Consider the following 10,802-nt stretch of genomic DNA (forward strand, 5'->3'; position numbering starts at 1 on the left):
TTTCATAACTCCAGAGAAAATAGGCCAATGACAACTTTTCTCAAGCAAACTTTTTCCTTCACAATTGGGTCCACTGCAGTCTTTCTCAGCCTTTTTTCCCATTCATATTCCACTTTAAGCAATCTCTTACTCATTTTTCAACACTCCAAGGAATAAAGTCCCAACCTGTTCAATCTTTCCCTGCAGCTCAACTCCTGAAGACCTGGCAGCATCTTAGTAAATCTTCTCTGCACTTTTTCAATCTTACTAATACCCTTCCTGTAGCTAGGTGACCAGAACTGCACACAATACTCTAAATTTGGCCTGACCAACATCTTATCCAACCTCACCATAACCTCCCAACTCTTATTATCAATATGTTAATTAATGAAGGCGAAGATGACAAAAGCTGTCTTTAGAACCCTGTCGTCCTGTGACACCACTTTCATGGAATTATGTAACTGTGTTTTATCTCTTGCTACCAATTTCTATAACTTGCTGTTCAATTTCATATCGTTGGCTTTTGGATTATTTTATTGTGTCCCTTGATCAAGAGAGTTCTGGCAGAGCAAAACAACGTTGTTTTCTTTTGTCAGGTCAAATTTTGTCACGTCGATCCAAAAACAAGTATTTTCACCATTCCTTCATTTCAGATTCTCTGCAGCTGTCGTATTGTACCTCACAGTGACGACATCATGTTTGTCTTGTTTATCCTTTCCCCCTCCATCCAGACAGATGTGTTGATCAACGAGTCGACTCCACTCATCCAGCACCACTGCCATTTCTGCTGCTCGGGCTTTTCATCCCACGTAGTCAGTTTGTTATTTCTCCTCTTCTTTTTCTTAGCAAAGAGAATCAGGTTTGTTAGATCATCTTTCTGAATCCCAGTGAAAGGTTATCGACCTGAAGGTTTTAACTCCGATTATTTTTCCAGTAGATGACCTGCTGAGTATTTCCAGCATTGAGATTTTATTTTAGTTTCTTGGTGTATTACTGAGTGCTTTGAATGGGAGAAGAAATATGGGTTGGGTTTAAGTGGAGATGTCTCGATCATGGAATGGCTGTAGAAAAATAGACATAAAAGTGGAGGGTGCATGGAAATAGTTAATTCATCTTTTGAAATTGTTTTTTGAGCTATGATTATTTTCTGATGTACGCACAGTGTTCAGAATAAAAAATTTATTGTGATGAACATGTCAGAAAATTTGTTGTTTTGTGGCAACAATACAGGTGCAAATATTGTTCTAAATTTCATTTTAAAAAAGAAATCCATTTGTGCAAAATGAGGAGTAAGTGAGGGAGTGACTGTGGTTCCTTGTCCATTCAAAAATCTGATGGCAGAGGGGGAGAAGCTGTGTTTGTACCATTGGGTGTTCGTCTTCATGCTCCTGGACCTGTTTCCCTTGTGATCACAGTGTGAAGAAGGCCTGGTCTGGGTAGTGAGGGTCCTTGAGGATAGAGGTTGTTTTCTTGAGACTCTGCCTCTTGGAGAAATCCTTAATACATGGGCAAAGGATGAAAGGGGAAAAGTTTAGTGGAAAATGAGGGGGAGCTTCTCCACACAAGGTGGTGGGAAAGTGGAACAAGCTAGTAGCTGCATGAGGAAATGTGAGCTCAATGTTAGTATTGAAGAGTTTGGACAAGTTCAGGGATACGAAGGAGATGGAGGATGATGGACTGGATGCTGGTCAGTGGGACAAGGCAGAATAAGAGTTTGGCACAGACAAGAAAAGCTGAAGGGCCTGTATCGGTGCTGTAATGTTCTGTGAATCCATGGAGTGATGCACTGGGTCGTACATCTACAACCAGACAAATCTACCATGGTGCCTGCACAAAAGCACACAATATACAGCACGTAATGACCAAATGAATAATCTAATTAAATATATGTAGAGGGCCAAGTGGGCACACAGCCCACGTTGTGAACCGTCAGTGATGAGGTTCTCCGACGTCGCGCAATACCATAAAACAGATCACTGGGCACTCATCCATTTAATGGACCACACGTGCACGGTGCTGCATGCCGAGGAACAGTACGTTGATCTGTGGTGTCTTCTGCGGGTATGTGCAGGACATTCACAGGGCTTAATTTAAACCTGCTGGTTCCATGGATCGATAGCAAACTCTTAATAATGTCTCACCATGTCTCATTTGGCAGCCTATAATATACCCCAATAATAGTACCCTCATCCTTATTTTTTCATTTTACCCACACTGCCTCCCTCGATGAGCCCTCCAGTCTCCTTTATCTTTCTCTGGATTCTAGATGTTGTAAGCCAAGAAACATTTTTGTAAATCTTCTCTGCACTCTCTCCACCTATCTCTATCCTTATTTTGACAAATGAGACCAGAACTGAACACAATACTCCAAACCTGGCCTCACCAATGCCTTCAACAATCGCAGCATCATTTTCCAGCTGTACTTTATGCTATGATATATGAAGGCCAGTTTGCCATAACCTCCCTGTCTACCTGGCAATCCACCTTCAAGGAACTCTGTACCGTAACTCCAAGATCCCTCTGTTCCTCTGCATTCTTCAATGTCCTTCCCTTAACTGCATATGTCTTATTTTGGTTATTTTTTCTGGAATGCAGCAACTCACACTTGTCGACATTAAATTCCTTCTGCCATCTTTCAGTCCACTTTTCCAAACAAACCAAATCCTGTAATCTAAGAAAACCTTCCTCACCATCCGCCACTCCCCCTATTTTCATATCATCTGCATATTTGCTTACCCAGTTAACCATCCCATTTCATTCCCAAACCACAGATCGAACATTGCCCCCCCTGTAGTGGGCATCTCCACATACTGCTGCAAAAAGCAGTCCTGAACACATTGTACAAACTCTAAGCCATCCTGCCCTCTCACTGACTGTGTTCCCCAATCGATGTTAGGAAAATTGAAATCCCCAACCAACACCACCCTATTCCTACTGCAGATGTCAGCTAATTCCTTGCACATTTGCTCTTCTAGTTCTCCCTTCCCATTTGCCAAACTATAATGTACCCCTATAATAGTAACCTCACCCTTCTTATTTTTTAGTTTTACCCACAGTGCCTCGCTCGATGAGACCTCCAGTCTCTTGCCTGAGCACCGCTGTAATATCTTCCCTGACAAGTAATGCGGTATATAAAAGAAGTCTGTAAAGTTTGAATAAAGCAGTCTTATGTTGACTAACGTGGGTATGTGTATTACTTTAGTAGCTGTACTGAAGTTGCCGCCAGAAACGGTGAGCCCCGAATGCAAGATTCAGCCGAAGCTTGAATCTCCAGTGATCATGGACACAACGACTGCAGCAGCTGCCACCACGGCTGCAGTTAAACCAGGTTCTGCCTATTTCTCCTGGAATTGACTAGACATGAGCTTTTAAATATGGAGGGCCTGGGTGACAGGGATCCATCTGATCTAATGAATGAGATGCTCATATTAGCAGATGGCCATTCTCATTGTTTACTTTTTGAGATTCTATTCCTGTCCAAACTCCCGGGTCGTGTCGCAATACCAATCGTTAACATGGATTTCTGCCATCCCCATGATGTAGCGTGGGAGGCTGACAGGCTCGATCATACTGCAATGTAATCATCTGCTCACAAACAGCCTCTTTGATCAGTAGATCCATCTCCTGTGTCCTACAAGCCTCCTATATCTGCAGTTCAGTTAAAGAAGGATGAATGCACTGACAGGCGGTGAGAATGGTGTTTCTACCATCGCCAATGGGGAAAAAAGCCCATCGATGTGGACCGCCATTTATCTATTAGAGAAAAAAGGCAGGAAATTTAAAAAACTCTGCCAGTTGGGGCCTCGGCAGCTGGCACAAGTACCGACTGGCCTATTGTATCTTCAAGACGACGTTGGTAAGTACAAATATCCTGCCAACCTATTTTGAAAAAAACACATAAATAATAACACCGAGCTCTTCAAGCAGCAAATGGAACTACAATTCCCTGCATTAGCAAAGGACGGGTCGCAATTGGGAAAGGAGGTGCGACATTCCTTAGGAATTGCATATTGTCTTCCATTGCACAGGTCATTTTGGGTGCAGATTTTTGAAGGTCACATGACTTGCCAGTAGACGTGAAGCGGAGGATATTGGTTCATGCCACCACTTTGAAAACGTACCCACTGGTCTGCAACAAAGGGAGAGTTTCCCATCTCGGGGTGCATATCCTGCACAAAGATGTCGATGCTGTCCTGCTCAATGAATTTCCTGCTATTATCTCTCCTAATTTCAACACCTCCAAAACAGCCCAGGGTGTGTCCCATTACATAGACACTTCAGACTAGCTGATTTACGCCAGTTCTCATCATCTTCCAACTGATTAACTGCAGCAAGCAAGGGCAGAGTTTATTGCAAGGGAGATATAAGGCATCATTCAGTGCTCCAACAGTCCTTGGGCATCACCGTGACACATGGTACCCAAAATAACAGGTGGATGTAGACCCTGCGGTGATTACCGTAGGCTCATTAACTACACCTGACAGATACCCTCTCCCTCATATGCAAAATTTCGCTGCCCATCTGCACATTTTCCATGTTTTCTCCAAAGTTGATCTTGTCAAGGGATACCATCAGATCCCGGTGTATAAGGAAGACATTATTATTCCTTTAAGGGTTTTTGAATTTTTTAAGGATACCATTTGTATTGAGGAACACCACTCAAACTTTCCAGCATCTTATATACGCATTGGGCAGAATCGCTTCCATACACTTGGATGACATCCTCATAGCCAGTCAAACTGAACAGGATATCTCCAACTGCATTTACACCACCTGTTCCAATGGCTGGAGGAATTTGGTCTTCGTATCAACCCTAGCAGATGTCAATTTAGCAAGTCCACCATCGATTCCTGGGACACAATGGTGTCTTTCCCTTAGCCAGCAAGGTAGAGGGAGTCCGTGCTTTTCCAACACCTATCACGGTTCAGGGTCTGCAGAAATTCTTGAGCAGGAAAAACTTCTATCACCGGTTCATTCCAGCAGCTGCTGACATTCTTCGACCACGGTTTCCAATCCTCACCACAAAGCACAGGGACGTGCACTGGACAACAGAAGCAGAGGTTGGGTTTGTGATGCCAAAGACGCTTTAGTCAACGCAGAAATGCTCCCCCATCCTAACCCCAACACATCCTTGACATTTAGTCCTGATGCCTCGAGTACGGCCGTGGGTATGTTTCTTGAGCAGTACGTCGATGGCCATTGCCAACCCCTCGCATTCTTTAGCCAACATCTATGGCCATCAGAGATTAAATATCGTGCATTGTATCGAGCCACATGGCACTCTGATTTGTTTTGGAGGGTTGCCATTTCACTGTGTTCACAGACCACCAGCCACTCGTTTTTTCCTTCAGCAAAATAACAGATCCATGGTCGGCAGGACAGCAGGGCCATTCTCATACATTTCAGAATTTACCACGGACGTGTGCTATATTTCTGGTAAAAACAATGGCATCACGAATATTCTGTCCAGACCGACCGTATAACATATTTAGGGTGACATTGATATTTCTGAATTAGCCAGTGTCCAGGCAATGGACCCCGATGTTCAGGCATACAGTACGGCCATTACTAACCTGGACATACAGCATGGGGCAGCACAACTGGGTGGCCAACCTTACTTTGTGACATGTCTTTGGGCTACACTCGACCAGTGATTCCACCATCTTGGAGGCAACACCTTATTGACCAGATACACAGCTTGTCTCATCCATCCATCAGAACATCTGTCAAGGTCATGTCAAATAAATATGTAGGTCATGGACTGAACAAAGGTGTCACGCCATGGGTCTGCACATGTACCTCCTTCCAGACAGCCAAAATTCAGTGGCACCCTAAGACCTTTCAACCTTTCCCGGCAGCATGCAGGCAGTTGGAACACGTTCATGTGGACCAGCTCGGACCATTGCCAGTATCTCAAAACATGAGATATATTCTAACAGTTGTAGAACGTTTCACGCGCTGACCAGAGGCCGTCTCGTTGCCATCCAGTGACATTGAGACAAGTGCCAGAGCATTCATTGTCAATTGGATGGCTAGATATGGTTTTCTGTCCCACATTACTTCAGACCACGGAGCACAATTCACCCACAGTCCAATGGCCTTATAGAACATTTCCACCGGCAACTGAAGTCAAACCTAAGGCCTGACTCACTGGTCCCAATTAGGTCAACGAGTTGCCATGGATTCTATTGAGAGTGTGCATGGCTCCAAAGGAAGATATGTCTGCATTGTCCACAGAGATGGTTTATGGTACGGTCCTTACATTTTCCTGGGACATTCATTTCACAACCAACTCTGATCTGAATGTTCTTCATCAGCTTCGACATGGAGTCGCAATCAGCAAACCTTTTCCTCCCCACTGGCATGGATCCCCTAAACAGAATGTGCCCCCACCACTCCTGGATGCTGATTTTGATTTTGTGTGCAGACAGATCCCAAGTGCGCCATTACAATGAACGTATGAGGGCCCTTTCTGCGTGTTGAAGAAGGATGAGGTTGTGTATACATTGGACATTGGGGGACATTCACAGCTGTTTCTGGCGACTGTTCTGGGGGGCGAGGGTGGGTGTAGTAGCTGTCTAGTGGCCGGGCAGGCAAAGTCCTTTGGCGGGCGTGCAAAATCATGAGACAGACAGCTGGAAACTCATCCATTTAATTGACCACTCGTGCATGGTGCTGCGTGCTGTCGAACGGCACGTTCTATGTAAATTCTCCTGCCGGAAGGCGTGGAACATTCGCAGGGCTTAATTTAAACCTGTGGTCCCGTGGATTGGCAGCAAACTCATAATGATGTCCCAGCTTGTCCCATGGAGCCCGGGACATGCTGTAAATAAAACAAAGCCTATAAAGTCTGAATAAAGCAGTCTTGTGTTGACTAACCTGGTGTGTGTATGTGTTTTGCTTTAGTAGCTCTATCAAGGTAGCCGCTACATATATAAATATTTTGGGTGATTATCGCACTTCTAGGATTCTTTTCATCCATCTCACAGCCTGTGGGAAGAAGCTATTCCCTAGCCTGTCAGTCCTGATTTTAATGATGGACATGGTTAAAGATCCTGTTCACTGGATGGAAATGGTCATTTTATAATTCCTTGAGCCCTATTTGAACAACACTCCCAGTAAATGCAATCTAAAGAAGAAAGGGAGACCCCAGTGATCCTCACAACTCTTTGCATCATTCCTGTCTGATGCTTTACAGCAACTAGACCATCCAACAATGCAGCCAGACAGGAGACTCAACTACACTCCTGTAAAATCTCAGGATGAGAGCTGTTGGCCTTGACCTCCTCAGTCTCCTTGGGAAGTGTAGGCACTTCCTGACCAATAAGGAGGTGTGATTGTTTTGTGTATTAATACGTGTGCGGTATGGATGGGAATTTTACATGATTGTATTGTCTATTCTTGCTCTTTAACAATCTTTAGTGGATAGAAGTAGTCATTGTACTTTAGGATGTACAATCATGTACAGATTGTCGTAAAATAGCCATTTGACCCAGATGTCTATTCAGTCCAAGAATACTTTCGACCACAGGCAAATTTTAAACAATAACACCATTCATTCTGCAACAACTGCCACTTAATTTTGCCAGTTGTTCAAAGTTAAGCTCTATGGGGAAAACACCACTGTCAACTCTTCTACCTTAAAGGAGTAAATATATTCAAATGGGCAGTAGATCAAGAGATGAAAACAGTGGAATCAGACAGACGTGAGTGGCTGCTTAAAATTAGAAACATTCGTGTTCATGCTATAGAGTTTAACGCTCCCCAGGAGGAATATAATGTGTTTTCTATAAGTTTGTTTGCCCTCACCCTGGCGAAGGATGGGGCCAACAGATATGTTGCGGGAAGGGTTCGAGAATTGATATGGTAGGTCACAGGAAGCTCAAGTTTAGATTCACAGAGCCCAGGTGTTTAGCAAAATGGCCACTCAGTCTGTATTTGGTCTTGCTGATATCGAGGTCAACTGAGTCTACCAAATATAGTAGATTAGGTTGGATGGGATGCATGTGAAACACTGCCTCACCTCGAAGGTCTGATTGTGGCCTTGGATGGAGGTGAGAGGAGATGTAGGGCATGTTTGGCAATTTCTGCAGTTCCAATGGAGTGTGCATCAGGTGGTGGTGGGAGGAGAGGGTAGTGCCGTCGAGGGAGTCACAGAAAGACATAACCCTGTGAAAAGAAGATATGAGTGGAGCAGGTTAGATGTAGCAGGTTATAAGATGGTGCTGAAGTTGGAAGTGTCCAAGGATAACATGTCACATGTGGCAGCTGATGGGTGGTAAGTGCGAAACCTGAGGGATTCTCTCATTGTTCTGCCAGAGAGGAGGTGGGGTAAGGGCAGAAAGAGAATTGGAGATATGGGTGCAGGCTTTTTCAATGACAGTATGGGGGAATCTGCATTTATTGAAGAAATAAGACATTTTGGGTGTCCTGGAGTAGAAGTCCTCATCTTGGGATTTTGACAGGCCAAGAGGACCCCAAAACCTAGCAGCAATAGAAAATCACCAAGACAAATGGATACTTAAACAAACATCATTTTTAATTTTTTTAAACAAAAAAACAGGATCAAACTTTAATTTAAAACTATTAACTTAATAGCCTCACATTACCCCCTTCTAATTCTAAGTGCAGGTGTATTTAATGTGTATAAAGTTCTTTGACACAACTCCAAGTTCACCGGTGTCTATCAATTCTTATACTGTGCACAGAATTCAACATTTATGAATTTTCACCAAGCTCTGGTACTTAAAAGTAAATGTTTACCCTCCAGGAAGGCTCTTGTTGGTTTCAGAGAGGACTTACTTGGTCATTGGACACACAAAGACTGATTCCCTCTGATCAGCCACTTTGGGGTCTTGCCAAAGAAACTAGCCCCATCAGGGTTTTCCAAATGATAACCTCTTCTGCAGGTCACCATAGAGTTCCTTTTGTTTCCCTTATTTCAGGTGAAACACTCGAGCCAGCTATTTTCTCTTCTATGGACGAAAAGTTTTTCAACAGGCTGAACTGAGAACTCACAACCCATCTACAAAATGGGTTTCAACAAGATGCCAGCTTGCCATCTCTCTCTCTCTCTCTCTCTCTCTCTCTCTCTCTGAGAGAAAGTCTATTTGGTGTCATCTCTCTGCTTGCAAAAACACATGACCGTCTTAGAACAGCAAACTGGAACATGCTTTTGAAATTATTTAGCAAAGCAGTCTCCTTGTTTTGTCTTTGCAAAGCCTCGGTGCCTGCATGACTCACTCTCAGCAAAGCCTTTGCAATTTAAATAAGTTCTGTTTTGTGAAGTGTTTGTGTTTGTTTGTGACCTACATGACTCCTACAATCCATCTCTTTCAAAAACATATCTATATACAATGTTAAATGTATAATTTCTCACAGGACAAATGCAGTAGAGGAGTTGTGATAAAATCAATGGTGTCTTTGCAAACAAAAAGTGAGAAGAGGTATACAGTTAGTTCTGGTGAGTGGAGTTTGTAATAGTTGAAACGTGAAACTCTCTCTCTAGTTCAGGAGACAATCTACTGTCATGTAATTAAAGTGTCATATCACATAAAATTGCTTTATTCCTGCTGTAAGGTGGACAGATTCGCCATTGGCAGAAATTGCTGAAATGACTCTTGCAGTCTGAGAAAGAAGCAAAAGAGAATCATGCTCTCCCCCCCCCCCCCCACCCAACCATCCCAAACCCTGAGCCAAGTCACTGAGGGTCTGTGGATTCTCTTTCAATGCTCACAGACCATCCAAGTCATTTGCAATGTGAGCTCCAGGTTGGAACCTCTGACATGATTAGGAACCATTTAGCACCCACTCATATCCCAAGTCTGATACCTGATACACTTTTAGCCAGTTTTGAACCAGTCTCTAGCAATCCATAGCCTAGTGTGAGTTCCTTGACTACTTTGTCCGGAAGCCCTTAGCCTGCGTGGGTTCCTCTCCTCAAGTCACCAACAACCTGCCACCTATGTGGGTCCTTCAGCTGCAAAACCCCTCACTGTTTTGCTTCCATGGTCACTGACTCGTGGAATGAATCCTCTGCTTCTCAGATGTTGATGGGGTGTGATCTTCCTGTTTTCTGGTGCCCTGTGTTAGCCCTCCACTTCCCCAGAGGTCACGGTGGTGAGGAAATCTAACACATCTAAATAACAATTTTACCACTTAGAGGAGATTCTTACATGTCTAGAGGGATGGAAAGGGCATTTTTACAAATTGAAGTTTAATATTTGAATATTCAAGTGCAAAATTTGCTAAAGCATGGAGTATATATTTCTAAATCTATATGTAATTTTTTCTAAAGGAATACAATTTTGAATTTTTGCATGTCATCTTGGCATCTCTAAAAATATATCTGATTTCCAAGTAAGTGCAATACATTTCCTCATCACCGCAAATGCTAATTTAACAAATTTCAATTGATATATAAGTGTTTTAATTTGGGCCTTGTTCCTTCAATATTTCCTAAGAAAAATAAAGTTGAATTTTGCAGAAAAACAACTCCTGTAACTTGTTCCACAAATTTGTAATTTTCCCCAAAAAGATCTTGCATTAGGATAAAGCTAAGTTGAATGCAAGAAAGTTGCGACATCTTCACCACACGTCAAACATTGATCTGATAATTCTGATTTTAGTCTATTCATTTTCTCTGGTGTAACAAGTAACTGTAGAAGAAAAACTAGTTGTGAATTCCTTCGTCACTGCTACAGTGTGGAACACTGATCAATAGTTCCAGACTGCTGAGTTGAAGTGAATTAATACTACTCCCCTGGATCACATGATCAGCTTCCTGTAGAGCTTTTCAAATCCAAGTGCCTGAGTTACTTGAC

Source organism: Narcine bancroftii, chromosome 11 (genome assembly GCF_036971445.1).
Source record: "Narcine bancroftii isolate sNarBan1 chromosome 11, sNarBan1.hap1, whole genome shotgun sequence".
Lineage (NCBI taxonomy): Eukaryota > Metazoa > Chordata > Chondrichthyes > Torpediniformes > Narcinidae > Narcine > Narcine bancroftii.